The following is a 25,896-nucleotide window of genomic DNA, read 5'->3' on the forward strand; positions in this document are numbered from 1 at the left end:
GTCTCTGTAGTAGCGCCAATCTGCGTGGGCTGTGATTTCTCCAGCAGAGCTCAGGAGCCCAGATGTCAGAGAGAAGGAAGAGCCGACCTGAGCAGGCTGGAGTACGGCCAGACAGAAGCAGCGGCAGCAGGACCTGCAGAGGGCAGGGAGGGTTTAGGCCAAGGAGGGTGACGACGTGGCTCCTGAAGCTTAGGCTAAATAGCGACGGAAATGAAGAAGAGGAGGGTAGGGTTCTGATGCAAGGACAGAACATGGCAAGGGAAAGAGACTGCAGGTTTTGAGGAAGTTGAAACCCCAGCATCCTGGGAGGTAGGAGTGGGTGCGCTGGAAGGAGGGAGGCTCTGATGGGAGTGGGCTGGAGAAAATTCGAGGCAATATGTAATCAAGTGCTAAATAGGATGATATGAAATGTAAGTGGGCATAAGTGCTGGGGAGGAGGGGGTGTGTTCCAAACCGAGGGCTCCGTGCGGATGGGGGAGAAATCCAGTGCAATTTGCTGCGTTAACATTTACAGCTGGCGTGGCACCCCCAGTGGGGAATTCAAGGTGACAATGTAGCAAATGGAATCTTGAAGCCTAGAAAGCACTGGGTGGATGAAACCTTTCTGAGGACACAGTTTCTTTAGTCTCAATAGAGGTGGAAAATGAACAGTAGGAGAGACGATTAAAATACTCTTAATCCTGCCTATGAAATGCTGCTGTAAAATTTCAGTACATCCTGAAATTTACTTTGCCTGTTTCATTCGCTCCCTGCTTCAAGCCCCCTTTAATACAATGTCCACACTCCCCCCTCCTCAGCTAGTCTGGAAATTCCAAGAAGCCTAATGCATGTTGTACATTTCTATAAGATAAGGCCATGAATGTGTAGGGGGCGCGGTTTGGGAGGGGGGATGAGAAAAACCATCAAGGTGGTCTTTGATGAAGACAAGGTTTACAACATTTGCTCTAGTCCATAGGAGCCTGGAGCCAGAGAGGTTAAGCCGTGGCCTGAAGTAGCACAGCCAGCGAGCAGCAGAGCCCAGACCAGGCCAGCACTCTTTCCTCAAATCAGCTCAGAGGGAGCCAGCTGATTTCCTTCCCTGCCCACTTCCTGGTCAGTCAAAACCAGAGCCTCTATTTCATTCACCTCTTAAACTCTATGCTGGAATTGAGTGTAAGTAACGGTGGTTTTTTTGCCCAGTACCTATTTCCCCCTTCTTTCTTTTGATCTCAGCCCCTAATTTGACTCGTGTGAAGTACCTTTCCCTACCCACTCCCCACCCATCCATACATCTGGTGGCTCCATCCAGTGATAACCATGTGGCCCAGGGTAGCCTTACTAGCTCTCCCGCTGAAATTTGAATCCTGAATTGAGACTGCTAGAGCTATTCGTCCCATGAATGGGGCCTTACCTGAAGGATAACTCCTGGGGCTAAAATCCCAGACTCATCCTTTCAGAACCCATTTCTAAAGTTTTTCCTTCTGGTCTGCATATTCTTCCAGAAAAATCCTCATTTGTAACTTCATGTAAGTGGGATTTGATGTTTGCTGAAGACCCCGCAGATCCAATATTTGTCATTAAATGAAAACACAGTTTAGACCAAGTTAGGACCAGGTAATGCCACACAATCCATCTGTCAGCAAACCCTACCAGCACTACCTTCAAAGCACATCTGGGGCCTTCCCTGGTGGTCCAGTGGTTAAGACTCGTGCTCCCAATGCAGGGGGCCTGGGTTCAATCCCTGGTCGGGGAACTAGATCCTGCATGCCGCAACGAAGATCCCGCACGTGGCAACAAAGATCCCGCGTGCCGCAACTAAGACCTGGCACAGCCAAATGAATAAATAAATATTAAAAAAAAATTTTTAAAGCACGTCCATAACTGGAACTATGCTTTTCACCAACCCGATGCCACCACTCTGGTCCAGCCATCAAGGTCTTTGGCCCAGACTATTGCAGCAGCCTCCTCGCTGGAGGCACCGCTTCCACTTGTGCCCCTGAAGTCTATTCTCCACACAGCAGCCAGGGGGATGCTGTGATAGTGTAGCTTGGACCATGTCACTCCTCTGCTCATGTCCTCCCAGTGGCTCCCATACCACCACTCAGAGTAAATCCAAAGCCCTAACTATGACCTTCACAGCACACATGGTCTGGCCCCATCCCTCTCCCACCTCCCCTGCTCCTCCCCCTGTCTGACCCCTCTGCCCCAGCCACACAGACATCTTCACTGTTGCTCCAACACCCAAGGCACGCTCCCACCGCAGGGCCTCTGCCCGTGCCATCTCCCCCACTAGAAAGTAAGCACCGGGACTTTCCTGGTGGCACAGTGGTTAAGAATCCACCTGCCAATGCAGGGGACATGGGTTCGATCCCTGGTCCGGGAAGATCCCACGTGCCGCAGAGCAACTAAGCCCGTGCGCCACAACTACTGAAGCCCACACGCCTAGAGCCCGAGCACCGCATCAAGAGAAGCCACCGCAATGAGAAGCACACGCTCACCACAACGAAGAGTAGCCCCCACTTGCTGCAACTAGAGAAAGCCCACGTGCACCAGCGAAGACCCAACGCAGCCAAAAAAATAAATAAAAGAAAGAAAGAAGGAAGGGAGGAAGGAAGGAGGGAAGGGAAGAAAGAAGGAAAGAAAGAGAGGAAGGAAGGAAGGAAGAAAGAGAAAGAAAGAAAGAAAGAAAGAAAGAAAGAAAGAAAGAAAGAAAGAAAGAAAGAAAGAAAGAAAGCTCCAATGAGGGCAGGGATTTTTGTCAGTTTTATTCATTGCTGTATCCCCAGCACCTGGCAGAGTGTATGACACAAAATAGGTGCTCCGTTAGGATTTGATGAATGAATGAATGAATGAATGAGTGATCAAATATGAACTGGGCAGCCCGGTGCTTCATCCTTCTTTCTCTTCACGGCTACCCCCAACCTGCAGATCTTCTGACAGACAGTGGAACTTTGGATGGATGATTTTAATATTGGAGGAGTCTGCCTTGTGTTACTTTTTGACTGCAGCTATAAGAACCAGAATCACTTTTTTTGTTTTAAAAAAGACTATTTTATTGAGCAGTTTTAGTTTCACAGCAAAATTGAGAGGCTATGTCTAGACTAGGAGGATATATCTCATATACTCCCTACCGCAACACATGCATAGCCTCCCCCATCATCAGCACCCTCCACCACAGTGGTGCATTTGTCACAGTTGATGGATGTACACTGATACATCATTATCACCCAAAGTCCATAGCTTTAGAGTTCATTCTTGGTGTTGTACATTCTACGTGTTTGGACAAATGTACAATGACATTTATCTACCATGTATCATACAGAGTTAGTTTCATTGCCCTAAAAATTCACTGTGTTCCACCTGTTCATCCCTCCCTCCCTAATCCCTGGCAACTATTGATCTTTTTACTGTCTCCATAGTTTTGCCTTTTCCAGAATGCCATATAGTTGGAATCATACAGTATGTGGCCTTTTCAGATGGTCTTCTTTCACTTAGTAATATGCATTTAAGTTTCCTCTATATCTCTTCATGGCCTGGTAGCCATTTCTTTTTAGCATCATTCATTGTATGATGTACCAGTTTATCCGTTCACCTACTGAAGGACAGCTTGATTGCTTCCAAGTTTTGGCAATTATGAATAAAGTTGATGTAAACATCATGTACAGGTTTTTGTGTAAACATAAGCTTTCAACTCCTTTGAGTAAATACCAAGGAGTGCAATTGCTGGATCATATGGTAACAGCATGTTTAGTTTTGTAAGAAATTGTCAAACTGTCTTCCAAAGTGGCTGTACCTTTTTGCATTCCCATCAGCAATGAATGAGAGTTCCCGTTGCCTCATATCCTCACCAGCATTTGGTGTTAGCAGTGTTTTGGATTTTGGCCATTTAATAGATATGTAAACAATCACTTTTTATATTTGTTTCTAGAGGTGAAACTCAAAGGCTACTGAAATATATACAAAAAATAATTTTAAAATCAAAGAGAAGAAAAGAAACCTAAATAAAAGGGCATACACATATAAATATGTCTTTCTAAACCGAAAAAGCCCAAAGGTATGGACTTTGTGGGACCTGGGTTCTTAGGAGAGCAGAGCTGGTAGGGAGAAGTTTATATATACGTGTAAAATATATAAATATGATCTTTGGAGATTACGTTACATAAATTCCCCAGAACCCTTTCTCGGAAATGTTTCACTTTGCTTCAATACTGACTTGCACTGGAGAAATCTACAAGCTTTCTAATTGCCCTTGAAGATGTCTGCTTCCTGGAAGCACATTATAAGTTATAAAAACAGACAACTAGGATGTTTTCATCCTATCCCGTGGCAAGCACCTGAGAGACAGCTGCCCCAGCTGCAAACCCACTGGAAGACCTTCAGGTCTCTACTATTGGATAATTCTGACAGTTTTCAGGGTCCCTTAGCTTTAAAAAGTGACAATGTACATCCTTAGCTTGTCCAACTTGTGGTCCACTCTGACCCCAGGTTAGCAGCCATGCTTGGCCAGTACTTGCCAGACTTGCCCACATAGTTTAACATGGTCTCCAAGCATGGTGTCAGCATTCGTCTCAAATCAAACCCACAAGGCTTCAATGTACCATTTTCTTACATGGCCAACACTATTTTGATTTCTATTACTTACCACAAAACAGGTTTGTGCATGTAGAGTCAAAGCAGTAATTATGAACGAAAAGAAGTATTATCAATTCTATTAAATATGACCATATACAATACGATAACATACAGTTTTAATATGTTTATACACTGGAGTCCCCAAGGTGGATGGATGAGTCTGGACTGAAATGGCCAGAGACCTCTCTGAGATAGGTTTTGCTCTGGCCCAAGCAACCCCCCAGAGGTTCCCCTAGACTCAGGGACTGCCTTCTCCCTCATCCCAGGTGCTTCTCAAAAACAAAGATGCAAAAACAGAATTCTCCGGAGCTCTTTATGACATTCCCTTTCATTTCCACTCAACCAGGTTTTTTTTTAAAAAGTACAGGAAGTTCCCTCTTGGCCCATGAAAACTCGCTTTGAAACTCCTTAACGCTATTGCGGGTGGGTGATTCAGGCAGGGCCCGCCAACACTTTATCTTCAGTGTGGATCGTATTTACCTATGCCCTCCTCTTCATCCTTCCCCCATCAAAACCTACTCTCAGGAAAGGTTCTGCGATATATCAGTCATTTACACTTTGGGATTAATTTCAATGCCAGTGTTTTCTCTTTTCCAGAGATGATTATGTTTTCAACCACATTTCTCAGATTAAGCATCAACAGTCTGGGGAGGAGGGAAGCGAGAGGAGCAAGAGGCCTTCCTTGTACCTCTGAAATAACACAATAGCATCAAATACTGTAGAGTTTATACATACCAGGCACTTTGCAAATATTATACCATTTAAGTAATGGGCTCTGATTACATGATTTAATATATGTAAAGTGTTTAGCACAGTACCTGGTGCACAAAATAAATAATCAATTAAAAGTGGCTATTATTTAAAAAAAAAATCCTCATAACAACTCAATGAGTTGTGTATTAACTCCATTTAACAGATGAAGAAACAACGGTAAATGACTTTCCAAACACACTCAGATGATAGATGTGGGGCTAGGATTCTAATCCAGATTTATCTGACTCCAAAGATGTGCTCTTCTTATAACATCATTTGGATTTCAAATCACAAAAGCCTCAGCTGAATCTGCCTACCGGTGAGTCTGGTCGGAAATTTGGGCACACGGGGAAGTGTCGTAAAATGCTTTTTCTTCAACTTCCCCGGTGGCAATGGTTAAGAATCCGCCTGCCAATGCAGGGGACATGGGTTCGAGCCCTGGTCCGGGAAGATCCCACATGCTGCGGAGCAACTAAGCCCGTGTGCCACAACTACTGAGCCTGCACTCTAGAGCCCGCAAGCCACAATCACTGAGCCCACGTGCCACAACTACTGAAGCCAATGCACCCTAGAGCCCGTGCTCCTCAACAAGAAAAGCCACTGCAATGAGAAGCCCGCACACCACAACAAAGAGTAGCCCCCGCTCGCCACAACTAGAGAAAGCCCGTGCAGCAACGAAGACCCAAAGCAGCCAAAAATAAATAAATATTTTTTTAAAAATGTGTAATGCTTTTTTTCATATTTTTATTTTATTTGTTTATTTTTATTGCAGTATAGTTGATTTACAATATCATATAAGTTTCAGGTGTACAACATAGTATTCACAATTTTTAAAGATTATAATCCATTTATAGTTATTATAAAATATTGGCTATATTCCCTGTGCTGTGCAATATATTCTTGTAGCTTATTTATTTTATACATAGTAGTCTGTACCTCTTAATCCCCTACCCCTATCTTTCCTCTCTCTTTTTCCCTCTCCCCACTGGTAACCACTAGTTTGTTCTCTATATCTGTGAGTATGCTTCTTTTTTGCTGTCACTAGTTTTATTTTTTAGATTCCACATGTAAGTGATATTATATAGTATTTGTCTTTCTCTGTCTGATTAAGCATAATACCCTCCAAGTCTATCCATGTTGTTGCAAATGGCAAATTTTCACTCTTTTTAATGGCTGAGTAGTATTCCATTGTGTATATACACCACATCTTCCTTATCCATTCATCTGTTGATGGACACTTAGGTTGCTTCCATATCCTGGCACTTGTAAATAATGTTGCTATGAGCATTGGGATGCATATATCTTTTGAATTAATGTTTGCATTTTCTTTGGATCTATACCTAGGATTGGAATTTCTGGATCATACAGTAGTTCTATTTTTAGTTTTTTGAGGAACCACCATACTGTTTTCCACTGTGGCTGTACCAATTTACATTCCCACCAGCTGTGTACAAGAGTTCCCTTTAATCCATATCTTCCCCAGCATTTGTTATTTGTGGTCTTTTTTTTTTAATAAATTTATTTATTTATTTATTATTTTTGGCTGCGTTGGGTCTTCGTTGCTGCGTGCGGGCTTTCTCTAGCGAAGACCGGGGGCTACTCTTCCTTGTGGTGCGTGGGCTTCTCATTGCGCTGGCTTCTTTTGTTGCGGAGCATGGGATCCAGGCGCACGGGCTTCAGTAGTTGTGGTGCACAGGCTTAGTTGCTCCGCGGCATGTGGCATCTTCCCCAACCAGGGCTCGAACCCATGTCCCCTGCATTGGCAGGCGGATTCTTAACTGCTGCACCACCAGGGAAGTCCTATTTGTGGTCTTTTTGATGATAGTCATTCTGATAGGTGGGAAGTGATATCTCATTGTGGTTTTGATTTGCATTTTTCTGGTGATTACTGATGTTGAGCATCTTTTCATGTGCCTGTTGGCATCGGTATGTCTTCTTCGGGGAAATGTCTATTCAGGTCTTCTACCCATTTTTTAATCAGACTGGTTTTTTTTGATGGTGAGTTGTATGAGCTGTTTATATATTTTGGATATTAACCCTTTAGTGGTCATATCATTTGTAAAATGCTTCATTTTTTATAAGACTTTACTTACCATGAAAAACTTTTCTATCAGTTTTCTCACCCGCACCACTTCCCAGAACAGGGGAGGTTATTTCTCCCCCCTGGTACTCACAGCACTTATTGTTGGGGAAGTGACAGCCTGAGAAAAGATGAAAGTCCCTAGCATCCTGGCATGTCAGAGTCAAGCGCCAGCATAAGCCTCTTTGATTTACTTCTGTTCCCAAGCAAGCCGGGAAAGAGACGAGCATTGTTCTAATTTCTCTGAGACGAGACCCAGGGCCAAGTGCCAAATGAGTGTATGATGATGCTAATCCATGCCTCCTTCCTTCCTTCTGTTTCCCCAGTCACATCCACGTACTCTGTCCATTTGACAAGGCCTACACAAGCGAAGCAGGCTGTGTGCATCCCCACTTCCTGCCAGGGGTGGTGGGGACTTGAGTTAGGACTTGGTGTTAATGGGATCATCCCTGAATGAACCAGGTAGGACAACACTAACATAAAACTCTGTTTCACGTCTGACCACCTCCCAGACTAGAGCTACTGGCTCACAAAGGCAAGAGCCTAAGGGCGGCTAGTGGCTGAAGAAACAACTCAGAGCCCAGGACCCACGCAAGACATGTTCATTCATGGTGTCTGCCCTTCCAGCCTCTTGGATATGGAGGGATATTTGTACTAGGATATGGCCTCCCTCAAATGTTCCCCTGAACATATGCTACTACAGGGATTCTTTATTCCTCGTGGAAAATGTTTTTGCCACATGATAAAGCCTTACCATTGATTTGGATGTTCTGTGCAGTGTCCTCTTTTAACTGAATTCAGAACAAAACCCTTCCAGAAGTCCTTCTTGCAGACTGCTTTGAGGGTCTAACATGAACAGTCTGGGAGGTAAGCTGCACAGCCCCTGCTGAGATCAACATCCCCTGGGTCCACCCTGATGGATACAGAGTGATGTCTCTCAACAAACTTGAGCCACTCTCCCAGTCTTCCAGATTGTCAGAGAAGTCTAAACAATGTAAAGAAGTCACCCCAAGGCTTCTTCCAGGTTTTGTTAATCAGACATGATGGCTGATTAGGCAGAAATCACCACTGCGGTTCTTCTGCCTCTAAATCATATAAGGATACATGGGCTCCATAGTGCTTGAAAAGATATGCTTAATAAGGTTTTCTTTCCTTATGGGAGAACACTGATCTGCAAGGCTCTGCATTTCCCTTGTTCAGGTTATCCATCAATATTTTGTCTGCAATATCTTATTTCTGGATTTAATGGGGCCTCAATGACCAGGGAGGTCTTGAGAAGGTCATTTGCTATGAGGGCTGGTTCTCTGGGCTCCCGTATCAGGGTTTCCTGAGTAACTGGCTGGGAAAGTCCGCTGTGCTAGAGTTCCCTGGGCCCTGAGCTGGGCCCATCTGCAGCCCTTGCCCTCCAGGACTCTGACGGCACCAAGGCTGTGGGCAGCAGTGGGACCCAGGTGCTGGGCACAGAGCCCAGGCAAGGGAGGCTGCAGCAAGGCTGGCTGCAGTTTAGGGGACAGGCAAGAATTAGGTCATATCTGGAAAATACCACTAAAAATCTATCAACCCGTGAGGAGGGAAGGTCAGAGCCAGATCAGTGCAGAGTGACAAGTGGGGGAGTCTATACAGGAAGACAGTATGTGAAGTCAGAAGGTAACCTGTCAAGAGTTAGAGCGAAAAACAAACCAGAAAAATAGTGGAAAAAAAATTGATTTTTGACAAAAGTATCAGTGTAACTCGATGAAAAAAGGATAATTTTTTCAACAAATGGTACAGGAACAAGTGTTGAACCCTATACAAAAATGAACCTTGACCATTTCATATGCAAAATTTAACTTCAAATTGATCTATAAGGTCTAAAGTTGTGAAACCTTAGAAAACACAGGAGAAAGTCTCAGTGACCATTAGCTTGCCAAAAATTCTTTAAAAGGATTGAAAAAATACAAAGTATAACAGTGTGATGTACTTAATGCCACTGAACTGTACACTTAAAAATAGTTAAAATGGTAATAATTCAGCAGAAACTGCAACAAATGAACAGTTAGTTAAATCTCTTTAAGGTCTCAAGTATAGTAAACCATTAATGGGAACTATGTTGCTTTTATGTTATGCATATTTTACCACAATAATCATAATAATAAAAGAGAGAATACCTTCTCTTCAGACAATTGCCAGGGGAAAAAAACTCACAAACTGTCAAAGAAAATTCAAAATTCAAAACTTTTGTTCTTTAAAAGGGAACTTCCTACACTGTTGGTGGGAATGTAAATTGCTACAGCCACTATGAAGAACAGTATGGAGTTCCTTAAAAAACTAAAAATAGAGCTACCATATGATCCAGCAATCTCACTCCTGGGCAGACACCTGGAGGAAACCATAATTCAAAGAGCTACATGCACCCCAATGTTCATTGCAGCACTATTTACAATAGCCAAGACATGGAAGCAACCTAAATGTCCATCCACAGATGAATGGATAAAGAAGATGTGGTATATATATACAATGGAATATTACTCAGCCATAAAAAAGAATGAAATAATGCCACTTGCAGCGACAGAGATGGACCTAGAGATTATCATACTAAATGAAGTAAGCCAGACAGAGAAAGATAAATATCATATGATATCATTTATATGTAGAATCTAAAATATGATATAAATGAACTTATTTACAAAGCAGAAACAGACTCACAGACATAGAAAACAAATTTATGGTTACCAAGGGGAAAGGGGGTGGGAGAGGGATAAATTAGGAGTTTGGGATTAGCAGATACAAACTACCATATATCAAATAGATAAACAGCAAGGTCCTACTGTATAGCACAGGGAACTGTATTCAATATCTTGTAATAAACTATAATGGAAAAGAATATATATATGCATATATATATAAAACTGAATCACTTTGCTATATACCAGAAACTAACACAACATTGTAAATCAACTATACTTCAATTAAAAAATAAAATAAAATAAAACTTCTGGTCTTTAAAAGAGGCTGTTATAAAAATGAAAAGGTTGCATATGAAAAGTTGCAAAACCTTATCTGACAAAGGACATGTTCCAGAATATATAAAGAACACTTACAACTCAATAATAAGACAAACAATCCAATTATTTTTAAAATGAGCAAAAAATTTGAACAGACATTTCACCAAAGTAGATAGATAGATGGCAAATAAGACCTGAAAAGATGTCTAATATAATTAGTCATCAGGGAGACGCAAATTAAAATCACAATGAGAAACTGCTATATATCTACTAGAATGGCTAAAATTAAAATGACTAACTATACCAAATGTTGGCAAGGAAATAGAGCAACAAGAACTCCTAATAAACTGCTGAGAGGGAAGTAAAATGGTACAACCACTTTGGAAAATAGTTTGGCCATTTCTTATTGTATTAAATATATACCTACTATATGATCCAGCCGTTCAACACCTAGGTATTTACCCTGGGGAAATGAAAGCACATGTCCACAAAAGGCTTGTACTTGAGTTTTCTTAGTAGTTTTATTTGTGATCGTCAAAAACTGGAAACAATTCAAATATCCATCAAGAGGAGAACGGATAAACAAAGTTAGTATATATGTACAAGGGAACACTACTCAGCAATAAAAAGGGATGAACTATTGACACACGCAATAACATGGATGAACCTCAAAATAATTATGCTGAAAGAAGCCAGACCAAAAAAAAGGACATGCTGTCTGCTTCCATATATAAAATTCTAGAAAATGCAAATTAATCTATAGAGATGGAAAGCAGACAAATGGTTGCCTAGGAACGGAGGAGGGGAGAGTGAGGGATGGATTACCAAGGAGCACAAGGTTGCTTTGGGGAGTGATAGGCATATTCATTATCTTGATTATAGCAATGGTTTCATGGCTGTATACATATGTCAGAATTCATCAATTTGTATTGTTAAATATGTACAATTAATTGTATACCAATTATCATTCAATAAAGCCTTCAAAAAAAAAAAGAAAGAAGGAAGAACCCACCCCCTGCCATCAATAGGCAATACAGAGTCATGGCTAGAATGTGGGCTCTGGAGGCTTCTCTAGGTTTGGATTCAGGATCTGTGTATGACTTACTAGCTGTGTGACCTGGGCCAAATCATGTGATCTCTTTAAGCCTTGCTATCTTCACCTGTGAAATGGGATAATAATAGTGTTGTGAAGACAAAATTATCTAGAGTTTATAAAGTACTTGGAATAGCAGCTAAAGTATGGAAAATGTTGGCTATCCTCGTCGTCATCATCATCATCATCATCATCATTTGTAAAGCTGATGATTGAAATGCAAGGCAGACAGATACTAGAGATCAGTGTCCAGGTGGGTGGGTGGAAGGGAGTAGGTGAGAAGTCAAGAATTCAGGTTTGGGGCTTCCCTGGTGGCGCAGTGGTTGAGAGTCTGCCTGCCAATGCAGGGGACACGGGTTCGAGCCCTGGTCTGGGAGGATCCCACATGCCGCGGAGCGACTAGGCCCGTGAGCCACAATTACTGAGCCTGCGCGTCTGGAGCCTGTGCTCCGCAACAAGAGAGGCCGCGATAGCGAGAGGCCCGCGCACCGCGATGAAGAGTGGCCCCCGCTTGCCGCAACTAGAGAAAGCCCTCGCACAGAAACGAAGACCCAACACAGCCAAAAATAAATAAATAAATAAATAAATAAAATTAAAAAAAAAAAAAAAAAAAGAATTCAGGTTTGACAGGGATAACCAGAAGTCCCACCGCCCCAAGGAATGGTGTTGTGGTGCAACCTTCCGAGCAGCCACGTTTAGCAGGTCTAGAAGCTGCAGGGGAAAGAGAGACACGTGGACGCACCTGGATGAAAGCGTGCGGATAGAAAATACAGTTTCACAGACTTCGTGGGGGCCCTTTCAAATGTTCCTGAGTTTCTAGCCAACACTTTGTTGGTGCCACATTCGACACGGTGGAAGATAAACTCTTCTCCATCCCTCTTGCCCTGAAAGTGGTTTCCTGACATATCAGAGGGACCACCTTTCAGTGTTCCAGTGCTTTCCAGTCAACCACCCCTTGTGGCTCACACCAGATCTGGGGTGCCACCCAAGAGAGTCAGCACTGACTCAGCTTCTGTCTGGCCTGGACGATCAGAACACTCACCTAGTCCCTGCCCAGAAGAACAGCGACAGGGCAGTGGTAATGCCACCAGCAGCTGACCGCTCATGATAAGGGCAGCAAAATCCATAGAGAAATACAAGGCTTAGGGGGAAATACTGAGCCGATACTGGTGGAAGGTGAGGAGGGGAAATGGCTGGTTAGAAACTGGAGGAGATTTCTCCAGGATCCATCAGCGAGCCAAGTAAGCACAAATCCCCAAAACAAACAAAAAAACCATGAAATCAGCAGTCAGGGCCGTGGTGGGATCCAGCTGGCCAGAAGCCTGGGTTCAGGCAATTTCATTCTCTGGGAGAGGTTCCTACAGGAGGAAGGAGGAAGGGAAAAGTGGGAGAAGGATCATCCTAATTAATAACTAGGTGAGCCAGGCCAGTGCGTGCATCTGATGTTGCATGGTAAAAGGGCATCTCGGCTTGAAAGAACTGCAGCAAAGGACAAGGACTCTTAAGAGCTCACGGCTCAAAATCCGGCTGCACTGCTATGCTGGTTGCACTCCGTTCACGTACACACACACACACACACACACAGACACACACACATCCCCTCCTCCACCCTCCTGCTCTGTGCCCCGATGACTGACCCCTTTAGGCTGCATCACCTGGATTCTGGATGGGTTTGGCCAATGGGAGCCACGGGAGGGATGGGAGAGCAGGAGAAATGAGAGTCGGGGTGTTTCTTCCCTGTTCCCTCCTTGCTTTGGATCCTGGTACTGGCAGTGGCTGGGTCCCTCTGTGACTCTAGGCCGACCCGCATGGGTCCAGGTCTCACCCAGCTCTGGCCCCACTCTTCCACTCCTTCATCCTTTAGGCTTGTGGGTGTTCAGAACATCTTGCGGTTGCTTGTCTCTGGGTAACTCAACAGTCTTGTTTGTCCCTTAACCCTGCCCTCACCTCTCGAATTGAAATCTCCTTGAACCATCTATAGTGGATCCAGTTGTTAGCTGTGTAATAACCGGGGACAGTCGATCTCTGGGCTCCGCTTTCTCATCTGTGGGTGGGGATACTAGAGGCTGTGAGGACTTGGAGGTTAATGTACACGGTTAGCCACTGCTGTTATCCCAGGAGATGCGCCACTGGAGGACCCTCAGGACGTGGCTCTTGGATTCTGTAGGTCTCCTAGTCCCTTCTCCTGCTCCCCTCCCCACCAAGCCTTTTATCCCTTGGATAAACCCTGCTCACTCAGACTGAAGGAGAGAGGAACAACGTCCCTCTGGCTCCTCATCACACAGACCCAGAAAGGCAGGAGGAGCAGTCTGCCAGCCCAGCACATCAACCTCCCCCTGACAAAGGTCAGCCTGCCTGGAATAAGGAAGTACCCACAGCCAGGAAAGGTAAATCCGAACCCGAAAATACAGGAACTGAGCATTTCAGTCAACATGGGCCTGCAGTGTCCTTGCGGAGTGCTGTTTATGAGGCGATAAACCATTTAAATACTCTATTTTGGAACCCACAAGGTCTCCTTGAATAGCTTTTGAGAAGGTACTGCTAATAAGAGCTCCAGGAGGACTGGAGTGTGAGATGGGGACACCTTTGCCTTGAAGCTGCAGGTTTCCTCTGGGGGTGGAGGGAGGCTCCGTGGGAAGCACCAGAGCCTGGAGAGGATTCCATGAGGGGGGTACCCTTGGGGAAGACTCCAGGGTTCAGGCAGGCAGCTGGAATCACAGGCACTAAAGGCTAATTTTGTGTCCTCTGCAGAGTTGTGAGGAAGAGAGACATTACTTTTTGTAGCAGGCAGGGAGACAGAGGGCTATACTGTGGTGGTCAAATCATGGCACGGGTCCTGAGCTTAAATCCTGGCCCTGCCATTTGTTTGCTGTCTGACCTTGGCAAATGTACTTACCCTCTCTATGACTCAGTTTGGTCACACCTGTAAGATGGGGATGATAATAGTAATAATATGCCTGTCCTATTGAGTTTTTGATCATTAAATGAGATAACATATATTATGTTCTTAGCATGGGGCCAGCACAGGGTAAGTGCTCAAAAAATTAGTATTATCAAGAATGTTACCACCACTCCCATCTCTTCCCATCTACCCTTTTCCCAGCTCCAGAGACAGCAGGGGTCCCTAGGGGATTAACACATAATAACTTGACACCTATTTTGGGGAAGGTGATACAGCAAAACAAATTCCAGGTCCAGATCAACTCTCACAGCCCAGCAGAGTCCAGAGGCTGCTGGAGGGAAAGGGCAGAAACTGGGGAGAGTAAAGCAGCCAATGCCAAGTAAACTACATGCAAATGGCCCACAACAGTGCCAGTGGCTAGTGGTCCCTTTGGGGCAGTGCCTTAGGAACTCTTTGACACAAGACTGGCAAAACTGGACATGACCACACACTCATTTGTAGAAGGCAAAATAGTCGGGAGAGGGTCTCCGTTTTGAAGACCCATAATCACCCATAAGAAATACAATCTGCTGATGTTAGAAAGAAAATGTGTAGCAAGAGAGAGAGTGGTGCCAAGGGAAGAAGCCAGCTGGTTCCCAAGAGGGTTCCCAAGGCCATACCATCCCTTGATGACTTTTCCAGAGTCTGAGGCTATCCCTCATCAGGCTCCAAAACTTGATGTCAACAGGCTGAGGGTGGATTGTCTTTTAGGGATAGACTAACATCAACCAGAGTAATAAAACACTGATATATAGACCAGAATGCTCATTCTTTCCTCCTTTCTTTCTTTTCTTCTTTTCTTCCTTTTTCCTTTCTTTCTTTTCTTTCTTTCTTTCTTTTTCTTTCTTTCTTTCTCTCCTTCTCTCTTTCTCTCTTTCTTTCTTCCCTTCTTTCTAATATTTAATGAATACCTACTATGTGCTAGGCAGCTATAAATAAAAGCCTCTAATCTCATAGAACATACATTTTAATTGGGGAGAAAAAAATAAACATCTATCAAGAGAATCAGAAAATAAGCCACAGACTGGGAGAAAATATTTACAAAAGATATATCTGAAAAGGAATGTTAACCAAAATGTTAACAAAGAACTCTTAAAATTCAACAATAAGAAAACAAACAACTCGATTAAAAACTGGGGGAAAGATCTGAACAAATAGACACCTCACCACAGAAAATACAGTTGGCACATAAGCATGTGAAAAGATGCCCAACGTCGTGTGTCATTGTGAGTTAAAACAGCAATGAGATACCTCTACACACCTATTAAGAAAGGCCAAAATCTAAAACAATGACAACACTACACACTGGTGAGGCTGCGGAGCAACAGGAACTCACATTCATTGCTGGTGGGATTATATAATGGTACAGACACTCTGGAAGACAGTTTGACAGTTTCTTACAAATCTAAACATGCTCTTACTGCACGAGCCAGCAGTCAAGCTTCTTGATATTTACCCAGAGGAGCTGAAAACTTATGTCCACACAAAAACCTGCACACAAATGTTTATAGAAGCTTTATTCATAATTGCCCAAACTTGGAAGCAACCAAGATGTTCTTCAGAAGGTGAATGAATAAATAAACTGTGAAACATCCAGACAATGGAATATTATTCAGCCATAAAAAAGAAGTGAGCTAATAAACCATGCAAAGACGTGGAGGAACCTTAAATGCGTATTACTAAGTGAAAGAAGCCCATCTGAAAAGGCCACACACCGTAAGATTCTAACCACATGACATTCGGGAAAAGGTAAAACTATAGCTATGGTAAAAAGATCAAAGGTTGCCAGGAGTTTGGGGGAAGCAGGGATAAATAAGCAGAGCACAGAGGATTTTTAGGGCAATAAAACTACTCTGTATGATACTATAATGTCGGATATATGCCATTCCAAATTTGTCAAAACCCATAAAATGTACAACAAAGAGAGTGAAGCCTCATGTAAACTATGGCCTTTGGTCAATAACGAGGAAACAAAGGTGTCACACTGGGGCATGGGGGAGGTGCGGAGGGGAGGGCTTATGTGGGAACGCTCCATACCTTCAGCTCCATTTTGCTATGAACCCAAAACTGCTGTAAAAAATAGTCTGTTAATATTTTTAATCTATAAATAATTAATAGAGCATGTTAAGCACCGGGGTTAGGTGTGGGGAATATGAGGAAGGGGGGCCACTTAGCTAAGGTAAGGCCACCTCCTCAGAGCCACGATCAGAGGCATTCCAGGCAAAGCGAACAGCAAGGGCGGGAGTCCTGAGTAAACTGCCCAGCAGACTGGGACCCCTGCCTCTACGGGCCTGCGTCCCTTTTCTTACCAGGCACCCGGTGCAGGGAGGTGAGTTATAGGCAGAAGGCCGTGTGGTGAGCAAGGAGCCACAGCAAGGGAGGAAGGGACTCCAGGTAGTGACTGGCAGAAGGCTGCGATGGCCCCTTGCCAGCCCAGGCCTCTCCCTGCCCGGGGCCAGGATGTCTGTGGACTGAGGATGCGCCCCACATGCAGTGCTGGGGAGTCTGCCCCCTTGCCCCTGCTATCCACACATGTCCCCAGGTTGGTTAATGCAACTTAGTTGGCTACTATTAAATCTTGCTTGGGCAAATTATCCAAATGATTTCACCTCTCTGTGTCTGTTTCCTCATCTACAAAATAAGGAGAATAAGAGCTAGCTTGCAGGGCTCTGGCATGGAAATGAGGATTCAGTGAGGTAACCAAACTATGTAAAGCCCCTTGTGCTTGATATTAGCCATTCAAGAGATGGTTAGTTTAATTGCTGTTATTCATATTATTTTGACTATTCTGGTGCAGCCCGTGAACCTTGTTAGCTCTTTAAGGAACAGCAGTAGAGCACAGGAATGGCCCATAGGGCATGGGCTCTGGGCATACGATCTGTATCAGGCAAGTTATTGAAACTCTCTGCCTCAGTTTACCCATCTGCATAATGGGGCTACTGATGGACCCTACTTAATGGAGTTGTTGTGAAGATGGAATGAGTTAATGCACATAAAGCTGTTAAAACAGCAGCTGGCACATGGTGGGGGTCCAGATGTCCACTGTTGTTATATGTTGTGTAGATCATTTCCAAAGATGGTTGCAACAATCCCACTCATCCAACATGGAGTCTGTTTCCCTTCCCCTTGAATCTGGGCTGGTCCTAGGGTAGAAATGACATTCTGGGACTTCTGGGCCTTAACAGTCCTTGCAGCTTCCATTTTTGACTTCTAGGAAACTAGTTTTCATGGAAAGAAATCTGGGCTAACCTGTTGGAGAGGCCAGATGGAGAGAGTGTGGAAGATAAGAAGCCACATAGGAAAGAACCAAGATGCCCCAGTAGACAGCCAGAACCCAGATATGTGAGTAAGGCCGTCTTGATTCTTAAGATGCCACGGCTGACCCCAAGGGAAGCAAAGATGAGTGTTCCAGCCGAGCCGTGCCTAAATTCCTGCCTCAGAATCCTGAACAATCAAATGACTGTTCTTCTATGCCATTGGGTTTGGGGTGGTTTGCTACACAGCAATATGTTACAGCAGTATGTATATATTTATATATCTATAAAATAACTAAATACATAAAACAGACACACACACATGACTGCATCCATTATGTGTTGATTTTCTAGTTTCATTCTCACAGGCCAACCTTATTCCCCACTTCTTAACATCTCCTTTATATCTCACCTATACAATCAATGAGGGAGCTGATATTTTCTGGTAATGAATCAAAAGAGTGAAATAATCCAGAAAAGGTGAGAAGGTGTGGTCTCTGCTCTTGAGAAACTTAAAGTTAAAATGGCTTAAAAAAAAAAAAAAGTACATGGAATACAGAATAAAAAACCCAATCCCTCACATTTGCACAATGTTTTGGCCTTTCTAGGAATCATCAGAAATCACATGATTTTCCTTCAAAGCATCTAAGAGCGAACAGTTAACACTGGCTGACCATTTCCTATTTGCCTGGCACTCATCCAAGCATTTACATGTTATCGTAATGAAACAAGATGTACTTTCCAGAAATGGCTGCCATGGGACTTCCCTGGCAGTCCAGTGGTTAAGACTCCACACTTTCACTGCAGGGGGCACGGGTTCAATCCCTCGTCAGGGAACTAAGATCCCGCAGGCCACGCAGCGCGGCCAAAAAAAAATCAAAAAAAAAAACCAACAAAAATGGTTGCCACAATACATCCCATCCTATGTGCTCTTCTTATGACATGATGTTGCCATTCCTCTCATTGAGGTGGGATCTGTGTCCCTTCCCTTGAATCTAGACGAGCCTTTGTGACTGCCTTGACCAGGAGACCATGTCACAAGTGAAGCCAAATGACTTTCAAGTTTGTCATAAAAATGCCATGCCCTTCTGCCTTGCTCTCTTGTTTGGGAACCAGTTGCCATGCTGTGAGGAAGCCCAGGCCACATGAAAAGACGACTTGTAGGTGTTTCAACCAACAGGTCCATCTGGGATCCCAGCCAACAGGGCAGGTATGAACGGCCACACATGTGAGCGAGGAAACCTTTGAGATGATTCTAGCTCTAGCTCCAGCCAATGTCTGGCTGACACTGCATGAGAAACCCTGAGCAAGAACCACCTAGCTGAGACAGGGAATAATAAAATGATTGTTGTTTTAAGCCACAGAATTTTGAGGTGATTTGTTACACAGCAAGAGATAACAAAGACACGTGGTTGTTTCGATGATGATTTGATTCCCTATGTCCCCTACTGAAGCGTAAGCTAAAAGAAAATGGGAACTGAGCTCCTCTTATCCACGGCTGTATCCCTAGGATCTAGCAGAGAACACTCGCTCATTAAGAATTTGTTAAATGAAGGAACATGTCATTGCTCTTGATTCTTACAAACCACTGGAAGAGGTCAGTAAGGTAGGCACTCTTATATTTGTAGATAAGGAAAACAGCCCAGAGACATCAAGTGACTTGCCTAAAGCTACACATCCAGCAACTGTAAGAGTAAGACTAGATCCCTAGGACTTCCCTGGTGGCACAGTGGTTAAGAATCTGCCTGCCAATGCAGGGGACACGGGTTTGAGTCCTGGTCCAGGAAGATCCCACATGCTGCAGAGCAACTAAGCCCGTGCACCACAACTACTGAGCCTGCACTCTAGAGCCCGTGAGCCACAACTACTGAGCCTGTGTGCCACAACTACTGAAGCCTGCATGCCTAGAGTCTGTGCTCCGCAATAAGAGAAGCCACAGCAATGAGAAGCCTGTGCACCGCAACGAAGAGTAGCCCCCGCTCGCCACAACTAGAGAAAGCCCGTGCTCAGCAACAAAGACCCGATGCAGCCAAAAATAAATAAATAAATAAATTAATTAATTTAAAAAAAAGACTAGATCCCTAGTCTCCTGACTCCTCTGACTGGTGTGCTTTCCCCTGTGCCATGCTGATGTCAAGCAGATCCCATGTACATAGCTCTGTGTAACTGTCCTCAAGTGGGGTGGTACCCTGGAATGATGGCATCCAGATGAATCCAAGCCTGGCATCCTTCCTGGAACAGGTAGTCTTTACATTAGATGTTGAAGGAAACATGGAATATGGCATGACTCTGAGAACTGAAGAGCGAATTCCAGGGGGAGAAGAAGCTTTTTGAATGACTTAGAGTCTAAGTGAACTGGGCACATGTGGAGTTGGCAGTGGCTTTGCTAGTTAAAGAGAATGGGCATGAGAAGTCTGGGATGAGCAAAGATAGGGAATCAAGGGCTCTAGATTGGGGGGAGGGGGCTCCTCTACTGAGCTTGACATCTGCAGAAACCCCGAGTTGTCCACCTTCTGGCCCAAAGTAACTGGCTACCCAAAGGGGGATGCTGGCCCCAGGAAGGGATCTCTGTTCCTAGAGCACCACAACCCAGATGAGGAAGATGACATGACTCCATCCGTCCTGAATACAGAGGTGACAGACCAGGGGAGGGGAGAAATGCTCTGCATTTTCTCCGCTATTCCTTTTCTTCTAGGCTTCCTGAATTTGACAGTCTCCATTTTATTACCGATGGAGGGAAAAATGACAACTAGGATTTCTTTTGAATCTTGGCAACAGAGCTCAGGCTTTTATTAGCATGCAATAAAAATGGCATTGACCTCAGGAACAAATAAATTAAATCCTGGTTGGCTTGGAGTTTAACATCTTAGCCTTTCGAAGTTCACTTACCGAGTGATTTACTTCCTTAGCTCCTTTAACCCAATATACTCAGCAGCTGACCTTCCAGTGGATGCCATTTATCTTACCTCAGTGATACAGATCACAGACAGACCTGAACATGGGTCTCAGAAATGATTCATAAAGATTAAACATGTTTTAGACATGCACACCATGGAGCAGTGAAAGGCAGCTTGGGGGATAAGAGTGCTGGGGTGGTCTCAGGAGTCTGGGAGGCCAGTCCTGATTGTGACCGTGCCCTAAACTTCTTGAAGCCTCAGTTTTTCCATCTGTCAAAATGGGAATTGTGTCACATTAGCATGGAGGACTACTTCCTAAAAATAAAATTCCATACTAAAGTATTTAACTTGTCTCCATAAGAATGTACTGAGTACTTTCCACGAAGAGATTGAGATCCCCCGTGGATTATACAATGGAGTCCCTGTTCTCAAGACTCCCTGTCTACTAGGGGAAATAAGACACATATAGAACAGCAGCCAATAAAGGCTGGCAAGAGTAGCAGAATGAATTGTAGAGGCAATAAATGCTGTGATCAGTAAAGAAAGCTGCATGGAGGAGGTGAGACTTGATGTGGGCATTGAAGGTTAGGCAAAATGTAGGTGGACAGACAAGAGTCATATGGATTTAATGTACAGCAAAATCTGTAATACTTAGTTTATTATTATCTAAACATTAGTATATTTACAGCCATAGTATATTCAAAATATGAAACTGCTATGTGGGTAGATTACTGTTTGTTTAAAACTATTTGCTACCCCCTCCTACACTGCCCCTTCCTGGTGCTCTTCCCTATAGGAAGAGTATACCTCCTGCCCCACTGATGTCAGCGTTGAATGTGACTTCATTTCCCAATGGAAGTGATGTACATCATAAAGCTTTGAGAGCCATTGAGTTGTTCCTCATTGTTCTTTTCCTCTCCCAGAAGATAAACATGCCCCAGAGAGGTTCTGCCTCTATAGCCCGAGTCTAAGAATGAAGACATGGAACAGAGTTGAGTAATGAACAAGTAATATGAGCAAGAAATAACCCTTTGTGATTGAGACTGCTTGTTACACAGAATAATTTAGTCTAAGCTGACCAATGCAAGCTTCATGCAGAAAAAGCTGACATCGTCAGTGTAAAATAAAACATGCACTCGTCCTGCATGTCTCTTATACTCTCAATACTACACTACAACACTGTTACACTTCTGACACCAGGTGTGTGGGTTTTCCGCCCATCAAACTATCCAGGTTTGCAGGGGAGGGATAAATTAGGAGTTTGGGATTAACATATACACACTACTATATGTTAAATAGATAACCAACAATGACCTACTGCATAGTACAAGGAACTATACTCCTATAAGGGAAAAGAATCTGAAAAAGAATATTTTATATATATATTATATATATATATATATACACACACACAGACATATATATATAAAACTGAATCACTGTGCTGTATACCTGAAACTAACACAACATTGTAAATCAACTATGCTTCAAAAAATGTATACATATATATATATACATATACATATTTATATAAAAGATTTTTAAAAACCAATTCTGTGACACCAGCAGGGTATCCTTCAATTTAATTGAATTCTGACACTATTTACCTGGAGATAGTATCAGATCCCACAGGTTAAAGGCTCAGTCCCACAAGATTGTCCCCCATCCCTTTTTCAGATACCAGTTGCAAGTCCAGGTTGTCACTGTGCTTCTGAATGACCAGCTATATAGATCAGAGATTCCCACAACCCCCTCCTCAGGCTTGATTCATTTGCTAGAGAGGTTCACAGAACTCAGGAAAACATTTTACTTACTAGATCACTGGTTTATTATAAAAGGATATAACTCAGGAACAGACAGCTGGAAGAGATACACAAGGCTAGATACATGGGAAAGGGTACAGAGCCTCCTTGCTCTCTGGGGGGGCCACTCTCTCGAATCTCCACGTGTTCACCAACGTGAATGGTCTCTGGACCCTGTCCTTTTGGGTCTTAAGGAGTTTTCGTTACAGAGGCACGATTGATTAAATTATTGATCATTGGTGATTGAATTCAGTCTCCCCCAGAGGTGGAGGGGCAGCTAAAAGTTGCAACCCTCTAATCACATTGGTTCCCCTGGCAACCAGCCCCCAGCATTAGGTTACCTATGGGCTTTCTAAAAGTCACCACATAAACTCAAAAGTGGTTGAAAGAGGCTTGTTATGAATAACAAAATGCACCTTTATCATTCTAATCACTTAGGAAATTTCAAGGTTTTTAAGGAGTTCTTAGACCAGAAAAGGAAGAAGAAGAAATATATATTTCTTATTATAAATCACAGTATCACAATTAGTTACTTATTGAGCACCTACACTGTATGAAGCCCCTCAAGAGGAGCTGGAAATGATAATGATGATTTTTTTTTAAATCAGTAAAAGTATTCATAACTACCCTTAGTATTGAACTTCACGGTTCACAGAACACTAGTGTACATTATCTCAGCCAGACCCAGGAGGTAGGTATTTTCCCCATTTTACAAATGAGGACAGCTGAAGTTCAAAGAGGTTAAAGGCTCACCCCAGTTCACACAGCCCAAATGTAGACCAGCCCCAGGCCAAGCTGGATCTTTGGACTCCCAATCCTGTGCTTTAAAAGCACCTATGATGGGACTTCCATGGTGGCACCGTGGTTAAGGCTCTGCGCTCCCAATGCAGGGGCCCCAGGGTCCATCCCTGGTCAGGGAACTAGATCCCACATGCATGCCGCAACTAAGAGTTCTCATGCCACAACTAACGAGCCCGCATGCCACAACTAAGAATCAATGAAACCAAATAAATATATATATATATAAAAGTAACAAACCTAGTTTAAAATGAAGAAAATACTTGATTCTAAAAACAAAACATAAAAAAAAGCACCTATGATGTACACACTGCTACATTTAAAATAGATAACCAACAAGGACCTACTGTACAGCACAGGGAACTCTGCTCAATATTCTGTAATAACTTAAATGGGAAAAGAATTTGAAAAAGAATAGATACATGTATATGTATAACCAAATCACTCTGCTGTACACCTGAAACTAACACAACATTGTTAATCAACTATACTCCAATATAAAATAAAAATTAAAATGAAAGAAAAGAAAAGCACCTACGACCCAGTCCCTGGCCTGAGGGAGCTTAGAGCAAAGGTCGGAGTTGAGACCGCCTCACAGGTGCTCCAGCACCACCAGGCAGCTCGGGCTAAAAGCCAGCCTAGCTCTCGGGACAGAGTTGGATCTGTCTCCAGGGGCCCTAGAGCTCAGCCAACAGCCCTGGGGCTACAGGCTTCCCTGGAAGATCTCCTTCCTCTCCAGTCCACCTTACAAGCTAATTCTGAAGGATTTACTTACCTTGGTGAGGGGGTCAAACCACTTCCTTGAAATGGTCTCCGCAACTGCCCCCTCCCTTCAGTCTGATTTATCTTCTGTGATAAGCTCTGGGGTTGGGATGCAAGGAGTGAGGGACTTAACATTAGAGGAAGGCAGAAAATGAAGGAAAGGAGAGAAGGGGGAACAAAGAATAAAGGAAAACATAAACAAAATGAGTTCCCTACATGTAGCCTGGGAGGTTCCTACTGCTCAGAGGAAACGGAGGTCCTCTGCCCTCTTCCACTCCCATACTACACCTTTACCTTTCTGGGGTCCTACACCCTGAGTGAGGCTCCCCAGTTATGAAACGCAGGACAGAAGTTACAGAACTAAACCTGGTAAGTGAGGCCAGCACCCAAGGAGGCTTGATATGAAAGTGTAAGTGCATCACCCACTGCTCTCGCTCTCCCCTCCTGCACCCCACAGCCTCAGGGCTGGGCTTCACACTGTGGTTTGGTTTGACCAGAGCAGGTGACTGGGAACTATTAGGGTACTGCTGTTCCTTTCCTAGCTTCTGGGACCACCGACTGACGGATGAATGCTGGGGATCAGAGTACCTTCCCCACTCAAATTTGACTCTTATTGGATTGCAGCCTCCTTTGGGCACAGCCTTTCATACATAATGAAAATGAGTTGAGTTCACATACACCCTGTTTTGAGCACTTATTATGTGCCACACACTGTTCTGAGTTCTTTACATGGAATTAACTCAATTAATAATCACCTCTCCTACTATTATCTCCATATTACAGATGAGAAAACTGAAAAATTCTGGTACTATCTGTAGTGAAATGATCAAAGGAGGTGTCCTTAAGACTCCTGAAGGAGCGTAGGAGATTGGAAGGACAAGACCTGAGCAAGTGTTTGGCGATCTGGTAAATAAAGGGCAAGCTGGCTGGATGTCCTGAGCCAGCCCCTTTTTCTCCAGCGAAAAAGAAATTCAGCTGAGGGGACTTCCCTGATGGTCCAGCAGTTAAGACTCTGCCTTTCAATGCAGGGGGTGCAGGTTCGATCCCTGGTCGGGGAGCTAAGATCCCACATGCCTTGCGGCCAAAAAACCAAAACAGAAGCAATATTGTAACAAATTCAATAAAGACTTAAAAAAAAAAATGGTCCACATCAAAAAACTCTTAAAAAAAAAAAAAAAGAAATCCACCTGAGTGATGGGCTATCCAGAAAGAGTGTTGAATTAGGAGTTGGGGGACCTAGGACCCAAGTCAAAAACCTGTCCCTGATCAATAGAGTGACCTTGAACAAGTCATGTTACCTCTCTGAGCCCAGGTTCCCTACCAGTGAAGTGGGAGCTGGAGTTGGGGGGCCAGCTCACCTCCTTTGATCATTTCACTGCAGATAGTAATGGCCCCAGAATTGGTCAGTGTCCTTATCTGCAGTAGGGGTGGGAGTTATGACCTAAGGTTCAATGGCGCCTCTAATTGCTGGCTCTGAGCTCTGCAGAGCAGCTGGCGGTGGCGTTCCTGGGAAATGAGCTAGAGGCTACTACAGTTTGGCAATTTCCCTGAACAGCTGGTGTGGAGAGCAGGGAGGGCAGGAGAACCTCTGAGACTCTGGCCAACTGCAGTGTATATTAAGGGCAACCCAGATGGCCGCTAGCCAACAACCCGTGCTGTGTAATTTGCAAGCCATACTTTCTCCTTCTGAAGGTCTCTCCAGGATATGGGGAAGGAAGTCTGTCCCTTTCCACTTCTGCACCTGCCCACCTGAGCAAGGCCTCAGCCCGAGCCTCTATCGTCCCCTGGATCCCATGAGTCTCCTCCTTCCCCGAGGCCAATCTGTGGCCCCTCACGTGGGCTCCAGGACCACCATGTCTCCTTGAACAGGCTTTAGAGTAGGGGGTCAAAAGGAAAATCACGTTCTCCTGCCCCACCTTTG

This window comes from Eubalaena glacialis, chromosome 14 (genome assembly GCF_028564815.1).
Source record: "Eubalaena glacialis isolate mEubGla1 chromosome 14, mEubGla1.1.hap2.+ XY, whole genome shotgun sequence".
In the NCBI taxonomy this organism is placed as follows: domain Eukaryota; kingdom Metazoa; phylum Chordata; class Mammalia; order Artiodactyla; family Balaenidae; genus Eubalaena; species Eubalaena glacialis.